This window comes from Sapajus apella, unplaced genomic scaffold (genome assembly GCF_009761245.1).
Source record: "Sapajus apella isolate SASKATOON/1434 unplaced genomic scaffold, GSC_monkey_1.0 scaffold26, whole genome shotgun sequence".
Classification (NCBI taxonomy): domain Eukaryota; kingdom Metazoa; phylum Chordata; class Mammalia; order Primates; family Cebidae; genus Sapajus; species Sapajus apella.
In genome coordinates, this window is record NW_022436966.1 from 10,928,347 (window position 1) to 10,951,348 (window position 23,002).

The 23,002-nt window shown below is 43.4% G+C and overlaps 1 long non-coding RNA gene across 3 annotated transcripts in view; it reads right to left on the reverse strand.

The window, feature by feature from the left end:
* Positions 1-23,002, reverse strand: part of LOC116560561 — a 77,116-nt gene that overhangs the window by 48,524 nt on the left and 5,590 nt on the right. Inside the window, exon 1 of one of the 3 annotated variants that reach the window (XR_004273022.1) lies at positions 14,828-16,162. The exons of the other annotated variants lie outside the window; for them this stretch is intronic. This is a non-coding gene — a long non-coding RNA (uncharacterized LOC116560561). Of the gene's footprint in view, positions 1-14,827; positions 16,163-23,002 lie in introns of those variants that run through there. 3 annotated transcript variants of the gene reach the window in all.

Sequence of the window (23,002 nt, forward strand, 5' to 3'; positions counted from 1 at the left end):
GGCCAAGGCAGGAGGACTGCTTGAACCCATAAGTTTGAGACCAGTCTGGACAACATAGTGACACCCTGGCTCTACAAAAAGTAGAAAAAATAGCTAGGCGTGGTGTGTGCCTGTAGTTCCAGCCACTCAGGAGGCTGAGATGGAAGGATTGCTTGAGCCTGGTGGTTGATACTGCAGTGAGTTGTGATCACACCACTGCACTCGAGTTTGGGCAAGAGTAAGAGCCTGTATCAAAAAGAAAGCAAACAAACAAACAAAAAAGGACTCTCATTTCCTGCAGAATAACACCCAAACTGCCTAGCCTGGCATACAAGACCTCCTTCCACCTCCCTGACCTCATCTTGCTATTCCCCACTCCTTCAAGCTACAGTTCTTCCAGTGCACCATTCTGGGTTTTGCCTGCAGACTTTCCCTTCAAACTGCTCTGTCTGCCTTAAGTGATCTTATCCATGTGTTGAAACTCCACTTATTTTTTAATGCCTGGCTCAACTATCATATCTTCTATGGGAATCTGAATAGCTGTTTCTCCTACAGTCACCACTGAGCATCTTGAGGACAGGGACCACTCTTATTCATGGTATCACCAGTGCATATGGCAGTGCTTATGCACGTAGTAATGTTGACTGAATTTGCACAGATGAAGGAGTAAGCAAGCTGTTAGAACTCAGAGCTCCTGCCTCCTGTTCTTAATACACAGTAGTTTGTTTCATAAACTTTCTACAAAATAGAAATGCCACATTTACTCATATTTGAATCTTTGTGGCATGAAAATCCTAATCTTAAAACCAATAACCACTTTTATATTAAGATACATGGTCAAATTTTGCTGGATCCTTAAAATTCATGCAAGTAACAGCCACCATTTAATTGAATGCCTGCTATGTGCCAGGTGGTATGCTGGGACTTTATCAATATCCCATACGATTCTCCTGACAATTCTGTAAGGCAGATCTTATTCCCATTTTACAGAAGCTAAAACTCCAGAAAAGTTAAGGAACTTGCTCAGGGTCACACAGCAAGTAACCAGAAGACAAGATTTAGACCTAACCTTGTCTGGCTCCAAAGATCATGCTTTTTTACTCTGCAGTGCTCCCTCTCTCTAAATACATGCTCTAAAGATACATTTAGGTTGATTTAGACCTGTTCAATCTAGAAGCCAAAGCAGAAACATTGCTCAGCCTTGGACCCTCAGACTTCAGGGGCCAAGGAAAGTGGCAAAAAAAAAAAAAAAAGGTCCAAAAGCTCCTCTTGTTTTTTTGTTTGTTTTTGAGACAGAGTCTCACTCCGTCACCAGGCTGGAGTGCAATGGCACGATCTTGGCTCACTGCAACCTCCACCTCCCAGGTTCAAGCGATTCTCCTGCCTCAGCCTCCCAAGTAGCCGGGACTACAGGTGCGCACCACCATGTCCAGCGAATTTTTGTATTTTTAGTAGAGACGGGCTTTCACCGTGTTGGCCAGGATGGTCTTGATCCCTTGACCTCATGATATGCCTGCCTTGGCCTACCAAAATGCTGGGATTACAGGTGTGAGCCACCACACTCGTCCCCCCTCATTGTTTTTTAAAAATCTAATAATATGTTTACCTATGGAAAGGCCCAGCAAGCAAACTAAAAAGTCTGAGGGTTTCTTTGCCTTTGGTTGGAATTTCCCTAACTCAGAGCATTATCTTCAGTCATTTCATGTTGATGAAAGCTGACCGGCAGTTAAAGAGATATATGTTTGATAAATTTTTTTAAATGGGAAAACCCTTTGGTAGACTAATTTAAAAGATTGCCATTTGCTGAAGTAGGTCCTTGTGAAATGCTAAGTGCTTTTATGTGCTATCTTATTTACTACTCTAAGGTATTATAATACTTGTATATTATATTAACATTATAATACCGTTTCCCATTTTTAAAATGAGAAAAATGGAATATTCTAATAAGTTGGTAATTGGCATCTAGCTGGTAATTGGCAGAACTGGGACTCAAATTGAGGCATGTCTAATTCCAAAGCTTTCCTACACAGCTCAGTTCTACAAATTAATTGAGGGGTTTTTTTTTTTTTTTTTTTTTTAATAGAGACAGGGTCTTGCTGTGTTGCCCAGGCTGGAGTGCAGAGTGATCCCACTGCTGATCAGCATGGGAGTTTCTGACATGCTCCATTTCTAACCTGGGCTGATTTACATTTCCTTAGGCAACCTGGTGGTCTCCTGCTCCAGAAGGTCACCATATTGATGCCAAACTTAGTGTGGACACCTGATTGGCATAGTGCACTACAGCCCAGAACTCCTGGGCTCAAGCGATCCTCCTGCCTCAGCCTCCCAAGTGTCTGGGACTGCAGGCACACTCCAGCATGCCCAGCTAATTGAGGTTCTATTGCATGGCAGGCACAGGGGATTCTAAGATGAGTAAGATACTATTCCTGCACTCAAGAGGCTTTTATGTTTGTTTTTTTGTCTGCTTTTTGAGATGGAGTCTCACTCTCTTGCCCAGGCTGGAATGCAGTGCCACCATCTCAGCTCACTGCAACCTCTGCCTCCTGGGTTCAAGCAATTCTCCTACCTCAGCCTCCTGAGTAGCCGGGATTACAGGCACACACCACCAGCTAATATTTTTGCATTTTTTTAGTAGAGACAGTGTCTCACCTATGTTGGTCAGGCTGGTCTCAAACTCCTTAGATGATCCGTCTGCCTTGGCCTCCCAAAGTGCTGGGATTACAGGCATGAGCCACCATGCCATTTGAGTCTCTGCTTGCTCTATACCAGTTAAGGTACCCACATACTGTTTTGTTTCTCTGTTTATTAAAATTAAAAAATAAGAAAACCATTGCCACAAACTCATAACTTCTTGACTCCTTTACAGCCCTCTGAATCTATGATCCAAAGTGTTTTAAAATTGTAAGCTTTAAAATATGAGAAATTACCAAGTCTTCCTCAGTGTTTATACTTCAATATTTATGATAAGGCTTTAAAATATATCAGACTTGTTGCTCATGCCTATAATCCCAGCACTTTGGGAGGCCAAAGTGAAAGGATCTCCTGAGTTCAGGAGCTAGAGATCAGCCTGGGCAACATAGTGAGACCCTTTGTCTACAAAAAATAAAAATATTAGCCAGTCATGGTGGCACATGCCAGTAGTTTCAGCTCTTCTGGAGGTTTAGGTGGGAGGATCTCTTGAGTCTGGGTGGTTGAGGCTCCAGTGAGCCATGATTGTGCCACTGCATTCCAGCCTAGGTAACAAAAATGAGACTCTGCCAAAAAACAAAAACAACAACAACAACAACAAAAAAACACACACATACACACCAGACTTTAATTTTCTGAAATCAGTTTTTGGTCCTACAGAAATAATAAGGGAACTCACTGATTACTTTTCTTTCTTTTGACACAGAGTCTCACTGGACTGCAGTGGCGCAATCTTGGCTCACTGTGACCTCTGCCTCCCATGTTCAAGTGATTCTTGTGCCTCAGCCTCCTGAGTAGCTGAGATTACAGGCAAATGCTACCACACCCAGCTAATTTTTTATATTTTTACTAGAGACAGGAATTTACCATGTTGGCTAAGCTAGTCTTAAACTCCTGGCCTCAAGTGATCCACCCACCTTGGCCTCCCAAAGTACACAGGCCTGAGCCACCATGCCCAGCTGACTGATTCCTGATTTAATATATGTAAAGACTGTAGAGCTCAAATGTACAGGCTTGCCTAATAACACTTTGATGCAAGGTTTTTGTTTTATTTTTGACTTGATATTTTAAAAATTTTTAATAGAGTTTAAAGTGGGCCACAAGTACACTCCTTATCTCACAAAATTTTAGTAACACCTAAGGCTTGCCAAATTTCTTCAGAAAACTTCAGTCTGCTAGGTCATGAAAACAGCCCCCAATGTCATAAAAACACCTCCCAAGTCCCCATTAAGCTCTTGCCTTTATTGTATAAAATGGAATGAACCAAATATTTCTTCCTTTTGCAAGCAAGCCCAAATAAGCATATGGATTGAAGAGTGAAAAAGACACAACAAAGATACAAGAATAATTAAGCTCCTCCCTAAAATGCCCACTCCAATCGCAGGATACAGGCAGTCATGAGTCAACATGTGATCCTCACCAAAGACAAAAACAATTTGCTCACAGCAAACCCAGCTGCAGCTAATAACATGAGCAATACCAAGAGCAGCTCTGAATGCACACATGCCAATAAAGAGATTTTTATGATTTCAGTAGAGAAAACTCCACCTTCGACTCCATTCAGGGCCAAGAGCAGTCAGACAAATGGAAAAATGTGCTGGAAACAGTGTTGGGACTCTCCAACGAAAACATTCCTTCCCTTGTCATTTTAACTATTTGAGACAGCAATGCTTTGGAGTTAGAAGATGAAGCGTCAAAGGCATTACTCATCCTTGGGGAAAACCCGCCCTAGGAATGTTTTATTATAATTGCTTTCTGAGATGCTGGGCCATTCCAGGGTACATTTACCATTTTCAAACCTCGGGGGCTATATGTGATGTGTGCTGCTAACCTTGAGTAACCTGGTAAGGGTGTCCATGGAAGGCACCTTTGTTTTCAAGTTAAATTCTTGGCTTAAAAGTCTACGTCCCTGTATTATTGACTAAAAATCAATCAAGTACCCCAATAGGATGTTCGTGTGTGTGTGTGTGTGTGTGTTGTTGTTTTATTGCTTTAAAATCTGACTCCTGAGCAGAGAAGTTGTGCTAAGGTTGGAGAAGTCTTTAATTCCACTCCAAAATAAAAAAGAATAAAATAGAATAAAACAGGAAGTGTTAGCAAACAGCAGCTCAGTGTAAACCTTTTAAATCCACCCTCTTTGTAGGCTGGAGATTTTTGTTTCTTTATTCCTTTATTTCTGTAGATTCAAGATCCAAGTCCTGAGCTTCCTAGTCAAGCTGCAGAGGGAATTAAGCTTATTGGGAGGACCACACAGTCGGGCCATGTATGTTTGAATGGCAGTCATAACGGCTGTCAGAATTTCTCTTTACTAGTTGCTTTTAGGATTCTCCTAAGTATCATAGGTTCTCTAAGTTTTTTTTTTCAAAACTCATCCTATATTTTAAAACAAGTTTGTCTATATATTGCCTGCTTGTTATAAATTGTCATTCCTCCTTCATAGAAAATTCAGCAATGTCAATATCAGGGCCATGGTTTTTATTCTCCATTCAGCATCTTTCTGTGACATTCATTTTAATAAATATAAGTAATTTTGCATTTGGGTCATACCTATCTACAGTAGCTATCTGTGTTAAAACTGTGATATTGATCACTTTCAAAGCCACCCAGGAAGGCAAAAACAGGGACTCACAGACTCGAGAAGAGAAAAGGACATGGTCAGATCAAGTTTGTATGAACATAAACCTGAATCCAGGTCTGACAGCTGGTCATACAAGGCCATACTTTCCCCACATCCCTCCTCTTTGACAGGCATTTTCATCTAGAGCAATAACCATAAAATAAACTAAACACCATGGCCAATAGCTTAACTATGTTCCAACCTCTATTTCAAAGTAAACTTGGGCTGGGCATGGCAGCTTACACCTGTAATCCCAGCACTTTGGGAGGCTGAGACGGGTGGATCACTTCAGTTCGAGTTCGAGACCAGCCTGACCAACATGGTGAAACCCCAGTCTCTACTAAAAATACAAAAATGAGCTAGGCATGGTGGCATGCACCTGTAATCCCAGATACTCAGAGGCTAAGACAGGAGAATTGCTCAAACCCAGGAAGTGAAGATTGCAGTGAGCTGAGATCACACCACTGTACTCCAGCCTAGGCAACAGAGCAAGACTCCGTCTTAAACAAAAAAACAAATAAATTTGGGGTGGGACCCATGCACCTTTTTTAATTTTTTTGACTCATACTTTAGCTTTCTTATCCATTAAAGGGGATAATTCCACCTATTTACCTGTTTCACAGGCATTTTTAGGGTCCAATGAGGTCTTTAAAAGGGCTTTGAAGAAAGTGAGGGCTTCTTATCATGGTTGACAGAATAATGATCCCCTAGCAATGTCCACATCCTAATCCTTAGAAACTATGAAATGTTAGGTTACATGCAAAAGGGAATCCAGTTTGCAGATGGAACTGAGCTTGCTGCTTAGCTAACTTTAAAACGAGGAGAATATCTTGGATTATCTGATGCAATCACAAGACAACTGAAATGAGGAAGAGGGAGGCAGAAGAGTGAATGTCAGAGTGATGTGATGTGACCAGCATGACTGGCTTTGAAGGAACAGGCCATGAAACAAGGAATGTGGTGGCAAAGGTAAGAAAATGGATTCTCCTTGAGCCTCCAGAAAGGCGCACAGCCCTGCTGACACCTTGATTTTAGATCAGTGAGATCCATTTTGTTCTTCTGACCTCCAGGACGATAAGATAATAAATTTGCATGGTTTTAGGCCAGTAAGTTTGTGATAATTTGTTACATAGCCACTGGAAACTAACACAATTATTAAGATGATTGAACTTCCATCCAGAAACAAGTTCTAGATGGATTCTGAGAGCTCAGTGAAATACAGTGAGCAGTTCCCTACCCCACATCCCTGCCTTCACCCCCACTGTCTGCCTTGTAGGTCAGCAAAGCACATCCAACAAGAGAAAGACAGCAGGTCTGGCAGGAGCATGGCCGCCAACCCGAGTGGTGTAGCTGTGACGGGAGCTGCCCCTGGGATACCTGAGTAAAGGCCCATGCTAGAAATGACAGGAAGCTCATATCTGTCCCATATGTTCAATCGGAACACCCCCACTGTTACTGAAGTAGGCAGATGATCCTCGCATCCTGCCCCTTCCACTGGAACAGCATCCACTTTGTTTCTTTTGGTTCCCTTCTACACTTTTCAGTCTCCTCCAAACTCATTTCCCTGTTAGCAGGAGTTGGAGCTGGTCAAGAGTCTACCAAATCCCCTGGGGCCAAGTCCCCAGGAACACCTCTGTGAGTCAGGTTCCAGATTCACAAACAGGGAAGAGTAACTGAGAAACTTCATTCTTATTCTGTTCTTGCTGGAAGATCATTCATACTTCACATACATCTCATCAGAGGGCCTCCAGGAACAGAGGCAGAGCAAATGCCAGATATTAAAATTATTTTCCTCTGGCTGTGCATTAGCATTCTATTTCAGTCTTGACCCAAAGCCTGCTCAAGATATAAAGCTTGAGGGGAATTCCAAAGGTGGATCAGAGCCAAACTGATTTTTGTCCACATCTTCAGGCCCCAGTTCTCCCTCACCTCCAGCAGCCTCATCATTAGAGTGAAAATCCTGCCCTGGAGGGTCCCCTATTCCTGCAGATTTACAGGCATGCAGCACCCCAGCCAGGCTTGAACCACTCTTTCCTGGTCAATTCAGCTTCTACAGGAGCGTCCACTCTGACCCACATTCCTGGAACAATTTCTTTTGCAAATCAGCAGGTTTAAAGCAAACAAGGGCACATTTCAGGACACTGAATTATGCAATTAGCTGAGGGTAAATTTGGCAAAGCATCTGGTGTGTTTACCAAAATGGAAATAGGAGGAAAAAAAGTACAGCTTTTAAAATTAAACATCCACTTGTAAGGTCAATTCTGTGCAGATCTTCTTGAAATGACACAGGCGCTGGCACTGTACAAGAGGGTGGAAGCACTGGGATTCTCAGGGCTGCTCAGGAGCATTGTTCACTGATTGGGGCAGTGACTGAACACAAGACAAACATAATTCAGTGGTGCCAGAGAATGACAGCAAATAACCAATCATCTTTTGTTGGTGTCTCAAAAATCAACTTTCAGTAGGTTTTCACATTTTACTAACTTTGAGCAGTAAAACTGCTAAAAGGATATGTTGTATTAATCAAATTAAAGATATACTTTCTGATCTCTTGGGTCTTAGAACTCATATCTCATATTAAAAACTGCGTTCCACTCTTCTCTTGTATAAAGCAAGGTCAAAAGCACAGGCCAATGAGACTATAAAAGGGCAAAGTCATGGTGGCAAATATATTCATTATTAGAACTTTTGAGCTACTTCTATTTCATGAATATTTTTTGTCAAACTTTTACCGTCTCCTCTGAGAATTAGAAAGGCCAGTTTGAGATAATATTTCCAAACACTAGAGTAAGATAATACATAGAAAAGCAGGATAATCAGGGAAGTAGATTTTCAGGAGAAAGCAGTGGGGGAAGAAATAAGGGCATGTAGAAGTCTAATCAATGTTATCATTTCCCCACTTTTACAGCAGTGGCAGCCCCTGATGCAATAGAAATTATGAATCAGGCTGGGTGTGGTGGCTTATGCCTATAATCCTAGCACTTTGGGAGACCAAGGCAGGAGGATCACTTGAGCCAGGAGGTCAAAACCAGCCTGGGCAACATGGTGAAACCCCATCCCTACAAAAAATACCAAAAAAATTAGCCTGGTGTGCTAGCACACGCCTATAGTCCCAGCTACTCAGGAGGCTAAGATGGGAGGACTGCTTAAGCCTGGGAGGTGGAGGTTGCAGTGAGCTCAGATCATGTCATTGCATTCCAGCCTGGGTGATGGGTGAAACCCTGTCTCAAAAAAAAAAAAGAAAAGAAATTATGAACTAGTTGGGAAAGCCATAACTGCTCTTCATTTCTCTCTCATTTTGCTTGTTTGAGGAATTCTTATGTAATTCTCCACCAGCTCACTCTATGGTATGATTATCCATTTTGCTCAAAGCCAAACTATTCCAAACAACATGGAAAACAGGAGTAAAATCAGGATTTCAATAGTGACAAATACAGACTGGAAGCCATGAGAACACATCAAAACCGTCACATAGAAGCTAGAAACCATGAAGAGATTACATAACATAAAGGGTCTTAGTGGGCCACAAACTGAACAAAAGTCAGCAGGTCTTAGAAAAGCAAGGATAATCTTTGGGTGGCTAGAAACAAGATCAGAACATGTGTGAGCTGCATGTAATTGGGGGAGTTAGCTGCTAGCTCCATGTGACTATTTTTAATTTAAATTAATTAAATGTAAATAAAAGTTTAAATTCAGTTCCTTGGTCACACATATGACATTTCAAGTGCTCAGCAGTCACCTGTGGCTGCTAGTGGCTGATAAGAGAAAGAGCAAGACAGTACATCCAGCCGGAACATGGCAGCCAACCAGAGGGTAGCATAGCCAGAATCAGAGCTGCTCTCAGGATACCCTGAGAAGGGGCCCATGCTAAAAATGACAGGAGGCTCATATGCATCCCAATAATGGGAACATCCCCTAACCCCGGGAATGGGAAAGCATAGATAGAGGTTCCCATCATTGCAGAAAGTTCTACTGGATGGTGCTCTCTAGAGAAAGAGGGCCCTGCAGATGGTCTGGAGAGCCACCAACCAAATCATTGGAAACTGAAACTTTAAAAAATGCAATAAAAGTGAAACTAAGTTTCATAAGCTTTGAAGAAAATGGTGAGGAGTGGCTTTAGGCTTTAAAATGGTGATAACTGTTGAGTGAGGACCAGATGTTTTCTACGTATTTGAAGAGCTAAGGCAGGAAACCTTTAACTTAGTCACAGAGAAATTCTTCTCTCCTTGGGAGGTGACTGGATGCTGGAATGGGAAGGAACACTTTCAAATCTGTATTGTAGGCCAGGCGAGGTGGCTGACGCCTGTAATCCCAGTGCTTTGCAAGGGCGAGGTGGGTGGATCATCTGAGGTCAGGAGTTTGAGACAAGCCTGGCTAACATGGTGAAACCCCCGTCTCTACTAAAAACACAAAAATTAGCCGGACATGGTGGCACATGCCTGTAATCTCAGCTACTCAGGAGGCTGAGGCAGGAGAATTGCTGGAACCCGGGCGGGAGAGGTTGCAGTGAGCCAAGATCCTGCCATTGTGCACTCCAGCCTGGATGACAAGAGTAAACTCCATCTCAAAAAAAATTTTAAAAATCTGTATACCTGGAAATACATAAAAATAAGGCAGCAACTTAACATCTAGGGTTTAGAATTTGGGGGATTGACCTTGGCGAACTTTGCCTTAACCGTCCATTTGCTTTGTTTATTCAAGTCCTATACATGAAGGATGCAAATGATAGGCACAAATAAGGAAGGACCGCTGCATGAATCCCAGAGGTTTTTGTTTTGCTTGCCTTCTCCAAAGGAGCCTGTAATCCCAGAACAAAGCCTTTGCTCTTGACCTCAAAATCTAGCCACTTTTGCTTCACCCCACAATCTCCTTTGTTTCCAAAGGGCATTTGGGAAGCTCCCCTCAGACTTTCCTTCAAGCAGCTTTTTCCATTTTATTGAGAAGCTCTGGAGACAGGGCCTGCTATAAGCCCAGATGTGCTAAATTAGCATGGTTATAGCATGATGCAGCAGTTAAGAGCCTACACTTTGGAATCAGACAGCCCTGGATTTGAGTTCCAGTACTTGCTCTTAACTAGCTGGGTAATCATGGGCAAATCGTTTAACCTTTGTATTAGACATAACTCTCTCGATTTCAGTTACATTTTCTTTAGAAGAATCAAAAGTTGATTGGTTTATGTACTTGGAAAACCGAAGGGTTCTGCTCCCCTCCATGCATAAGGAATCTACATTTTAGGATCCCTTACAATACTCCTCTTCTGATACCAATTTGTTTATTAGTCTCTTTTTAGCAACTGACAAAACTCCAACCCAAACTAGCTTCAGCAAACATGAAGTTTATAGGGTTATGCAACGTGGGTGATTCAAGAGTACAGAAAATTTCAGGCACTGCTGCATTGAGGGGCTCAAATGATCTTTTTTTCTACCTTTCAGATAAGCATGCTCTACTTTGTGAGAATGGTGACCACCAGAAGCCGCAGATTTACCTTGCAGCAACTTCCTGGAGACAAGGATCACATCTTCCCTCGCAGAAAAGTTCCAGGGAAGTTTCTATTTGACTCAGCCTGGGTCAAGGGCTGTTGATGGACAAGCCGTTGTGACCAACAGGGTAAGATGTTCTGACTGACCAAGCCTGGGTACATGTTCATCCCTCTGACTAAGGGTAGACTGAATAATTGAAACTGTGGGGATGACTTCCCCACAGAAGAGGGGTTTTGAGCTCTGGATGGTCCATGACACCATGCTCACTGCAACTTCTCAGTCTCGGTTTCCTCATCTGTAAAACGGGGATAGAATACTTTTCCCAAAGGATGAGTATGACATTAAATAACTTCTATAAAGTTTCTGGAACACTGCTCAAATGATGGTAGCTAATATTTTGCCAAACAATAATTTATTATTATTTTGTTTAGGACATGTGGTGGTTTTGTAATATGTCAGCTTGGCTAGGCTGAACTACATTTCACAGAATTCCCTTTCCTATATGTTTCCGGTTAGGCTGTGCCAGTAAAGAAACCCTTGTGTGAGATTTGGAAGTTAAGCAGCAGCCGTTTTGTCACTCACAAATGTTATCCTTTATCCGCTGGTTCACTTTGTTTGTAAGGGGTAGTGGTCAAGCCTATAGCAGTTCTACCTTCCCCTGGATTCTTCTTCAGCTTCTCAACTTCCAGACCAAATGTGTGTTTAGTTCCATGACAGAGGGTACCAGCTTCTCTTGAAGGACATGCAAACCATCCAGTCAGAGGCAGTGGAACTGACACTGGTTTCTATCCTTCCTCATAGGTTCCGCTTCATGCTTGTCCATTTTCTCACCTGCACTTGCCAACTATCTTTTCAAAGGACTTCAAACTCCATCATTAGACACAAAGATGATAGTCTCACAGACTCCTTAACCAGATCCCATAATTGTAGAAGGATAAACTGCTCCCCCTACACCTTACACACACACACACACACACACACACCTTTAAGGAGTTCTACTTTTAGTTTATTAGTCAATAGACTCTGACTAATAAAACCAAACCCATCCCTTCATGACAAAAACTCTCAGTAAGTTATGTATAGAAGGCAAGTACCTCAACACAATAAAGGCCATATATGACAAACCCACAGCTAATATTATATTGAACTGGGAATAACTGTAAGCTTTTTCTCTTAAGAACTAGAACAAGACAAGGATGCCTACTCTCACCACTCTTATTCAACGTAGTACTGGAAGTCCTAGCCAGAGCAATTAGGCAAAAGAAAAAAAAGGGGGCATCCAAATTAGACAGGAGAAAGTCAAGTTGTCCCTATTTGCAGAGGATGTGATCTTATGTATGAAAAAACCTATAGACTACAAAAAACCTCTTATAACTGATTAAATAATTCAGTAAAGTTGCAGGGTACAAAATCAATATACAAAAATCAGTAGCGTTTCTATATGCAATGAACAAGCTGAAAAAGAAGTCAGGAAGGCAATCCATTTACAATAACTACAAAACAAAAAACAACAACAAAAAGCAAAACCTGAGAATAAAGTTATCAAAGGAGGCAAAAGACTTCTATAGGGAAAACTACAAAACTGATTAAAGAAATTGAAGAGAATACAAAAAACTGAAAAGATATCTTATCCTCATGGTTTAGAAGTATTAATATTGGAATTAATATTATTAAAATGACCATACTACTCCAAGCAACCCACAGATTCAATGCAATCCCTATCAAAATACCAATGACGTACTTCATAGAAATGTGGAAAAAAGAATCTTAAAATTTATATGGAGCCACAAAAGACCCAGAATAGCCTCCTCAGGGAAAAGTAATCCTCAACAAAAAGAACAAAGCTGGAAGCATAATACTACCAGTCGTAAAAATATTCAAAGCTGTAGTAACCAAAACAGAATGGTATTAGGATAAAAACAGACACATAGATCCAAGGAACAGAATAGAGAACCCAGAAATTAGTCCATGTATCTATAGCCAACAGATTTTTTACAAAGGGGCCAAGAACACTCATGGGGGGAAATGAGAGTCTTTTCAATAAAAGGTGCTGGTAAAACCGGGTATCCCTATGCAGAAGAATGAAACTAGACTCCCACGTCTCACCCTTAATCAACTCAAAATGGATCTGAGACCTAAATGTAAGACCTAAAACTACAAAACTACTAGAAGAAAACATGCGGGAAACAACTTAGAACATTGGTCTGGGCAAAGATTTCTTAAATAAAACCTCAAAAAGCCAGATAACCAATGCAAAAATTAACAAATGGGATCACATCAAGTTGAAAAGGCTTCTGTACAGCAAAGGAAACAACTGAGTGAAAGGGCAACCTACAGAATGGGAGAAAATATTTGCAAACTATTCACAATGAAGGAGGATTAATATCCAGAATACATAAGAAACTCAAATATATCAACAGTAAAAAAAAAAAAACTGATTAAAAAATGGGCAAATAATCTGAATAGACATTTCTCTAAAGAAGACATACAAATAGCCAACAAAGACATGAAAAAAAAGTTCAACGTCGCTAATCATTGGGGAAATGAAAATCAGAATCACAATGAGATATCATCTCACTCCAGTTAGGGTGGCTAATATCAAAAAGACAAAAAATAACAAATGCTGGCAAAGATCCAGAGAAAACGGAACTCTTAAACACTGTCAGTGGGTAAACCAATGCAACTGCTATTTAGAATAGTATGGAGGTTCCTCAAAAAACTAAAAATAGAATTATTATATGATCCAGCAATCCCATCCCATTACCGGAAATTTATTTATTTTTGGGGTTTTTCTTGTTTGTTTGTTGTTTTTTGAGACAGGGTCTCACTGCTGTGAGATGCTTTGGGACCTGTACAAGGGGAATTTAGAAATTGTTGGATGCCTTTTGACATATCTCTATGAATGCTAAAGACTGAAATTCCTTTTTATAAAAGCAGTGCAGTGGCACGACCTCAGCTCACTGCAGCCTCAACAGCCTAGGCTAAAGCGATCCTCCCACCTCAGTTTCCCAAGTAACTGGAATTATAGGCACGTGCGACCCCACGTGGCTTTTTTTTTTTTTTTTTTTTTTTTAGAGATGGGCTTTTGCCATGTTGCCTAGGCTGGTCTCAAATTCCTGGGCTCAAGCAATCTGCCACTCTCAGCCTCCCAAAGTGCTGAGATTACAGGCATGAGCCACTGTGCCTGGCCCCACTACTGGGAATTTATACAAAGGAAAGGAAATCAGTATATCAAAGAAACATCTGCACCCCATGTTTATTACAGCACTATTCATAATAGCCACGATATGAAGATATGGAATCAACCTAGGTGTCCAACAACAGATGAATGGATAAAGAAAAAAATGTGGTATATATACACCAGTAATACTATTTAGCTATAAAAAAAAATGAAATTTTGTCATTCACAGCAACATGGATGGAACTGGAAGGCATTGTGTTAAGTGAATAAGCCAGGCACAGAACATTAAACACTGCATGTTCCCCCTCATACTGGAAGCTAAGAAAAAGTTGATCTCATATAGGTAAAAAATAGAAGGAAGGATACCAGTGGCTGAGAAGGGTAGGGGGAAGACAGTGATAGGGAGAGATTTGTTAAAAGATACAAAATTCCAGCTAGATAGGAGGACTAAGTTCTAGTGTTCTCTACCAGTGCAGGATGACTATCGTTAACAATAACATATAGTTTCAAATAGCTAGAAGGAGAATAGTGAATGTTCCTAACACGAAGAAATGATACATGTTTGAGATTATGGATATGCTAATTACCCTGATCACTATACATTATATGTATCAAAACATCACTACTATGCACCCCATAAATATGTACAATCATCATATGTCAACTTTTTAAAAGCCCAAAATCTAAGTTTTCTAAACTCCCCCCAATCTCCCTTTTGGGAAAGAAGATCCTTTGGAAATTGTTTCAAGGGAAGCACAAATTAGGATAGAACTAGAGCTAATAGTTATGGTAAACTTCTAAATAATAATTTTTTAAATTATTTATTTATTTTTAAAAGAAAGCTAGAAAAATAAAAATACCATAGCACTAACCATGACCTACCAGAGGCACAGTACATGAAATAAATGGGACCAGCATCTTCTGTTATTCATTCAGCATTGGCTCAGACTTGCCCAAGTTCAGTGGCAAAGCCAGGGCAAGAGGCAACAAGATACTTGAGCCAAGAGGAAGAGCTCAATTGTTTAAATCAAGCAGGAGCCCTTTTCAGTCTAGCTGCCTCAGAACTTAAGTCCAAGAAGTAAGGGTGTCCATCACACCCATATGTGCAGGATGGGAATTTCTTGCCATGTGCCTTTCTGCACGCAGAGCCTGGGGTGGGTCTCCTGTGGCAGCTGCTCAGGACAGTGTTCTATGAACTTCCTCATTCCTGCCCTCTCTATACAGGAAGCAACAAAGCAGTACATGTTGCTCTCTTCCCTGAGCTGCAGGGAACTCGTTACAAGCAACACTGGCTAAGAAAGGAAGCATTTCCATCCTGTCACATGAAATACGATAGATTCAGGAAAACATGAGTTCAGTTTGCGGCTCCATCAAGGCATGTCTCAGGATAGGGAGACTCATTGGCTTTTTGACCCTCTTCCCAACTCTGTCTACAAATCTTTCTTCCTTGGATCTGCCTACCTGAAATGCTACCACTAGAGTCATTTATTTTAGGCCCAAATTACAACCATGTGAGAGAGTTTAATCACCTTTTTGCCTTGACACAGTAAGTAGAGTTCTCCCAGTAAGGAGTGGGAGATTTAATGGCAATTGGTGGGACTACTGGGAAGCTATAAGACTCAGGCTGTAGGGCAGGGGAGTCCTGCAGACAGGCAGTGATGCAGTGGAAATTTCAGGAGTTGCCATTGCATAAGTGCCTTGAAGGCTACAGGTCAGGGGACCCCTCAAGGTAGGAGAGAGCAGATAAAGGAATGTAGGAAAGCCCTGAACTTTTCTCTGCCACAGCGTGGCCTAAGGCCACATACCCTTCCTCTCTTTGTATCTCAGTCATTCCAAGGGTCAAGTCAGGAAGGGGCCTGGCCCACATTCTCTGTGATGGATGGTAGACCAGATACCTCTGGTGTTCTGCCTCTCATCTTCAACCTCCCTGATTCTAATTGCAGTTTATGCTGGCCTCATCCTGACAGCCTCTTGCCTTAAGAGCCAGCCCATGTCTTTTGCTTTCTCTATTTTGGGATTTCTACAATGCTGTGGACACTAATGGGAGCCCACTTAGCACCCACATGTGCACGGCCCTGACTGTGAGGGAGTTAATGGCTCCAGTGTAACCTTCGAACAGGGGGCGGTGGGAGCTGCAGATGAATGCCTCTTCTGGTTAACCATCAGATAGACAACCCTGAGAGATTTTTTTTTTTTTTGAGATGGAGTCTCACTCTGTCTCCCAGGCCAGAGTAGGGGTACAGTGGCGCAATCCTGGCCCACTGCAACCTCTACCTCCTGGGTTCAAGTGATTCTCCCGCCTCAGCCTCCCAAGTAGCTGGGATTACAGGTGCCCGCCACTACGCCCAGCTAATTTTTGTATTTTTAGTGAAGATGGGGTTTCACTATGTTGGCCAAGCTGGTCTCAAACTCCTGACCTCAGGTGATCTACCTGCCTCAGCTTCCCAAAGTGCTGGGACTACAGGCACAAGTCACTGTACTTGACCGTGAGAGATTTTTTTACATGCTCCTCTAATGGTCCTGGGAGGGATTAAGTTGCAGTTGCTCAGCAATGGCCTCAATAACACACCTTATATTGAAAATCCCTCCTTCCCTCTCTCTCCTCAGTCCCTCACTTCTGCTCCCTGGGATCACCTCCCAAATAACTTCCAAATAAACCACCTGCACACCATCCCTTATCTGGAGCTCAGCTCTCCAGGGAGGATATAGGATAGGAAAGATTACATTTTTGTGTAACCCCAATAAATGCCAGGGCCCTGTGGGGCTCAGTCTCAGCAGGAAGTTCAATACATAGCTCAGCAAGCAATAAAGCTTTTATTAAAAGGAATTTCAATCTTTGGCATTCATAGAGATATGTCAAAAGGCATACAACAATTTCTAAATTCCTTTTGTCCAGGCCCCAAACAATCTCACAGCTACTCCAGACCCCTTTGGATACCATTCTTGCTCTTTTCTTTTCCGTCTCTTTTTTTTTTTTTTTTTTTTTTTTTGAGGTGGAGTTTCACTCTTGTTGCCCAGGCTGGAGTACAATGGCACAATCTCAGCTCACTACAACCTCTGCCTCCGAGTTCAAGCAATTCTCTTGCCTCAGCCTCCTGAGTAGCTGGGATTACAGGCATGCACCACCACCCCAGCTAATTTTGTATTTTCAGTGGAGACGGGGTTTTTCCATGTTGATCAGGCTGGTCTCAAACTCCCAACCTCAGGTAATCTGTCCACGTCGGCCTCCCAAAGTGCTGGGATTACAGACATTAGCTGCCACACCCAGCCTCATCTCTTTTAATATATGAATGCATTTTCACTTCTCTAGCTTAAATACATACAGACAGTGCCTGATTTATGATGGTTCAACTTAGGATTTTTCAGCTTTACGATGGGTTTATCAGGGTATCAAATGCATTTTTGACTTCAATACTTTTTACTTACAATGGGTTTATCAGGACGTAGCCCCATCATAAACTGAAGAGTGCCTGTCCCCATACACCCTCCCACTCTTATCTTTCTGCAGAAGCTGTTGTGAATCTCCATCACTGAAGAGCAGCCATCTTCTTACCTGGTGGTAGGGAAGGCTGAGGGACTGCTGCCTCCCACCAATGCCCTCCTGTCTGGTTCTTGGATAAGAGTCAGGATGCAAGCTTCCAGAGCATCACAGAGAACCCCCTGCATAGTGAAGCCCATAGGAAACCTGCCGAGAGAGGGCCTTTTTCTGCAACAGCATACATCGAAAATGGGCACTTTTGCACCCTGTACTCAAGCCAATGGATACAACTGCCACCCCAAGAGCTGAGGGGCTCCCTATCTTATTTGACAAAGCGTGACTCACTTGCAGCACATCAGTGGGCTGACCACCCCCAGTGGGGAAGGCTGCTTGCTGGACACACAGGCAGTGACCAGGGCTCTGACACTGTGGTAGGTCCTGGGAACACATGGAGAGCTGGCTCCCTCTCCCTCAGCTTCTAATGAACACAAGCACTTGCTTGACATTTTCCTGCACATTCTTACATTTGCCAACTGTTTCCCTGCCCCCATCCACACATTCCACAACATGGCAATTAATTGTTCTCTGCCATTCAGCAGCATTGGTGTGTACAGCCACAAGTGTAGTCTTGCTTTGTTCCTGGTTTAATCAGTGGCTATCCCTGGCTATCCCTCAAAAAAACAGACAAAACCAGCCAGCTGCAGACACAGCTGTCAGCGAGCCTGACACTGGCATTCAAGTGGCTGCAAGAGAACCCATACAGTGCCCAGAGAGAGCCCATTCTTTTCTATTCTTTTCTTTACAATTGACAGGCTCTGAGGAAGGAAACGTGAGCTCTGGGCTTGGCAGCAGGGCAGGAGGCTCTTGTTAACAGCTTGCCTTCCTGTTTATATGGGGTCTGGCAAAACTGTTAATTTCTCTCATGGAGGTGACAAATGGGAAACCCAGAACAGCCAGGGAGCAACAGCCTAGAAAACAGCCCAGGCGTGACTTGTTGAAGCAAGGCCAGGGGCCTGGAAATGGGTGGGCAGGGACTCTCGTAGGTTCCCAGGCCCACTGGAGAGGACAGCCACACTTTGCAGTCCTTCTCGAAGAGGCACTGAGCCCAGCTGCGTGGCCATGCGTCTCCCACCATGCCCCAAGATAGAACTGATGCAGTGGAGTGCCTGTGGTGTGTGGCTCAGAGGCTGCTTCCCAAATTAGCGTCTGTGTTAGGACCTGCTGGGTATGTCCCCTTTCATCCCTGAGCGGCCCTGGTCTGGCTCAGAAGCTGAGAACACCCCAGGAAGTACACCAGGGTTGGGCAGCCCCCTTCCTGCTGCTTCTCCTGTGGCATCCTAGACCCTAGGCAGTTTCTCCTGCTGCTTGCGCATGGAAAGCACCTGGAGAATGTCAGGTTTAATTTTTCTAGGATGGGACCTGGGTGCTGATCTTTTTTAAAAGCTTCCCAAGGGATTCTAATAGGCAGCCGGGGTGGAGAACCACCATAAAGGATAGATTTCTGTTGCCGTTGTTAGTTTCATTATTAATCATTATTATTATTTGAAGTTAAATGCTAGCTAATTTCAAAAGTCTGTTTACAGGGGTAGGACAGAGGCAAGGAATGAGATGAGGAAACAGATTCCAACAGTCAGAGCCCCCCAGGAAGGTAAACAATAGCCCCAGTTTAACTAGGACTGGGGATGTAGGTTTAGGGCAGTTTTCCTGGGATGTGGAACTTTCAGTGCTAAAACGAAAAATCTGTCACCCAGCCCCTAGGGCACCCTGGGCTGTGTCTCCCATGGGTTCCCTGGGCCTCTGAGCCTCTTCAAGGCAAGGTAAGGTCTTATTCATTCTTGTATTCCCAGTAGTTGCCATATAGTAGGTGTTCATTATCCAGTTCCTGAATTTGCTGCCTCCTGTTTAATTCAACAAAGGACCCTAGCTGCTGCTATTTTCTGTAGGAATGTTACCATCCTTTCATGGCCTGGAGAAAGACATAGTATTATTTGTTCGGGAGAGAGACTCAGCTTCAGTGTGGGTGGAAGAGCAGGTTGTGGGCTGAGCTCTGGGAGAGATTTGCAAGCCTGTGGACGTGGAATGCTATGGCTGCAAACATTTCAGGGAAATGGAGCTATTCTCACCACAGATATAGCTCTCATTTAAATATCCCTATGCACACAATTTTCCTATCAAAGCAACTGGACTGCAAAAATGAACTATTTTGGAAGTTTTGTCTCTTATAAAAGAAAAATCAGGATTCTCTCTCCTTTTTTGCTTCAGTTATATTCAAAACAAGTAAAATAAGGATTTGTGGAGAACACAGCAGCTCCCTTCTCAGGCTCTTTGAGGACTCTCAAAGCCTAACAGGCAGGCTCTCCTGAAGCTCACAGTGAAGGCCTCTCTACCCCTCCACTCTGGCTCTTCCCCATCCTCAGTGTGGCCTCCCTGGGTCCCTGCATGGATGGTCCTGTGGGTGTGCAGAGTCCTTCTCATCTCTGTCCAGGAGGCTCCCACCCAGCCCCTCTTACTTCCACTCTCTCCAGTGATCAGCTCAAGCTCAGGATCCTCCAGGAAGACCTACTTCCCCTTCTCTCTTCTGAAAGTTTCCAAAGCAAGCAGACTCCCTGCTACATTATCCAGCATCCCTCTGCAATCCCTCGTGGAAGTTACCAGGTCATTAGTTCGACCAACATTTCCTTTGCTGATACAGTCTCTGCCTACCATCCCCAATCCTGGTATTCCTGGGACTGTCTGCAAATCTACATGGCTATGCTCTGCCCACCTGCTCACCATGATGTGTAAACAGGAGGAAAGTATGTAGATGAGATATTTAGTCAGCAAGAAGCCTGGGGAAGCTGCAATCTGCTGCTTTCCTCACTCTCAGAAGATGAAGCATGGAGTAAAGAGGAGGGGTAGAGCTGGTTTTGCAGCCAAGAGCCCTTGGGTGGGAGTTCTTTGATGTGGCTACCTTCCCAGGGAAGAACATCTCTGCATCCCTCCAGAATTTCCAAGGGGCCATCTCTGCTGCAGTCTCTACTATGTTCTCACATCCTAAGTCCTGGCCAGGTCCTCAGCTTGGCCCACAGGGAGAAGCTGAGCCTGGGATCAGGAACCTTACCCTGGATTCTGGGTTCTGGCAGTGTGGCTAGGTCCTCCTGGTACCTTAGTTTCCTTATCCAGAAATGGGGGTAATCATAGTACCTACTTCACTGGTATTCAGAGGATCAATTGATCTACTTCTGCTAAAGCAATTAGAACAGTGCCTGACACATAATAAATGTTGGTTATTATAACTTTCTCTTAATGAAAGTGAGAGAGGAGATGGTAAAGCATCTCTAGGTGAGAGGCCACCTGATTTTTATGAGTCCTGCATCCTGAAGTTTTCCCATCTCTGAGTTTGGTTCTTATTGCTGGAGGTAGTTCTGGCCTCCTGAAGAATCTCTCAGCCCAGGCACTCCTGAGTTTCTGTGTTGTGCTGGGTCTCCAAAACAGGCCAGCCATGGCTGAGCTCTAAGAAAGTTGTCTTTAATTGCCACCTTGAAACAGTCTATTTCTAATTGGTTTGAATGTGTTAATCTTGATATCTTAAACCTCCATGTGCTTCTTGAGGCAAGCAATTCTGTCTTATGCATTTTCTTTATCTCCCAACTATGCCTAACATAGTTCTAGGCATTGGTTAAATGAAACCAATTAAAACCTGGGAGAACCCAAAAGCAACTTACCACCCCATTGCCCAGAGTCCATGAGACCAGAAATAATACTGAGGAAACCCCCTTGATCTTGAGCATCTGAGGCTGGATCAGGCAGGTTAGAAAATACACCTGCCTTGGATTTTGGGAAGTTGGGAGAGTGGAGTGACAGCCAGAAAAGCTTCCATCCCCAGCAGACCGGCCTCTGTCCACTCCCTAAGGTTTGGAGTGAGCCCAAATAGCTTCATCTGGGAGGCAGACAGCAGAAACGCCAGCTCCGCTTGGAGAGCCAATAAATAGACATCCTTTTCTCCCTGGATTTTACTTCCTCAGTGGTGCACGGAAATAATGCTGAGCCTAGAGTCTGCAGCAATCAAATAGACATGGACCATGAAGGGGCTCTCATTCCAGGCTCCAGGGAAAGCCCCAAGACTCTGCTATGGTTCTTCACCGCCACCCTTCTTTAGCTGGAAAGGGAGCTGTTTGTGACATTTCTTGTGTCCCTCTGGCATTTCAGAGCTTTTGTTGGAAAATGCTTTTAGATTAGCATTAAGTCTGTGTTATCCTTTACTGGATGAGTAATAAATGAGCTAACCTATCCTATTTTCCATGAAGAACTCAAAATTCCTCCCACTTCCCTGAACAAAATATCTGAATTCCCACCCACACTCTCAGCAACCTGCTGCAGAGTCTGAAACCTCGCCAAGCTTGGCTTCAGCACTACTGCTCCTGGGGCTTTGGGCTGCTCCCCATTCCAGCCAGAGTCCTTGACTCCATATTTGAGTTCTTGTTCTGTTCCAATATAGATAAAGTCACATTAATGGGGCCAAGAGTCCCTCTGCCAGATGGGCTGAAACACTATAGACTGACTATAGTCAGCAGCCCTTGAAGAAGAGTTCAGACATTAAATGCTTTGCTGTGCAGAAGGTGTCAGCAAACAGCAAGGCACACCAGTCTGGAGCCACAGTGCATGCCATGTCCCTACCCTGGCTTCCTGGCTCAGCCTTGCCCTCCCCAAAAGGTCTTCCCTTCTCCTAGGCACCCAACAAATTCTACTCTTTCAAAACTCAGACCAAGCTCCTCCCCTCCCCAGCCACTCCTTCGGGATAGGTGCATTTATTGAGCACCTGCTGAATTCCAGGAGTGGACTAGGGATTGAGATACAAAGATTAAACTCACCAATCCTACCTGCAAGGAGTTCCCAATCTAGGAGGCAATCTCTGATCATTTTAGCCCACAAGCACTACCCTTCTTTTAATTCCTTTGAACAAGAAGTTTGAAGTACAGTATAGACTCACAGAGTCATCAGTCTTAGAAACAGAAGGGACCTCAAAAAAAATTCATCTGATTGGTCTAGCCTTGACTCTTGTTAATATTATCCCCAATAACATTAAGAGGTTAAGAGCACTGTCCAGAATCACAGAGTAAGCTGGTGGCCCTTATGTGCTCTCACTGTTCTCTGTGTTGGTCTTACTTCCCTAACTGGTCTCTAAGCTTCCCAGGAGGGGCCAGGACATTTTAGCTTCCCTACCCGTAGCCTTTCCGCCAACCCCTCCATACACATTAAGTGCCTAATAAAGACTGATGACCTGCTGATTGCTGGTGGGCCTGTCTCAGCTCCTCAGGTCACGGGGCCCAAGGGCACTACGGAACCCGCAGTCCAGACCCGGCATCTGGAGAGAGGCTGAGTTTCCTCTCCATTGCTCACATTCCCTTGGTGTAGCCTCCTTTTGAGAATCAGCAGCCCGTAGCCCCCAGGAGGGGACCTGCATCTCACTGTTTTCAAACACACTTTGCTTGCTTCAAAGGCTCTGTTCTCAAGACAGATCCAAGTGATCAGCCCTTAGGACTGGAGTGGGTAAGTTAAATAAGGGTGTTGGCTGCAGTCTTCCTCCTCAGAGAAAATGT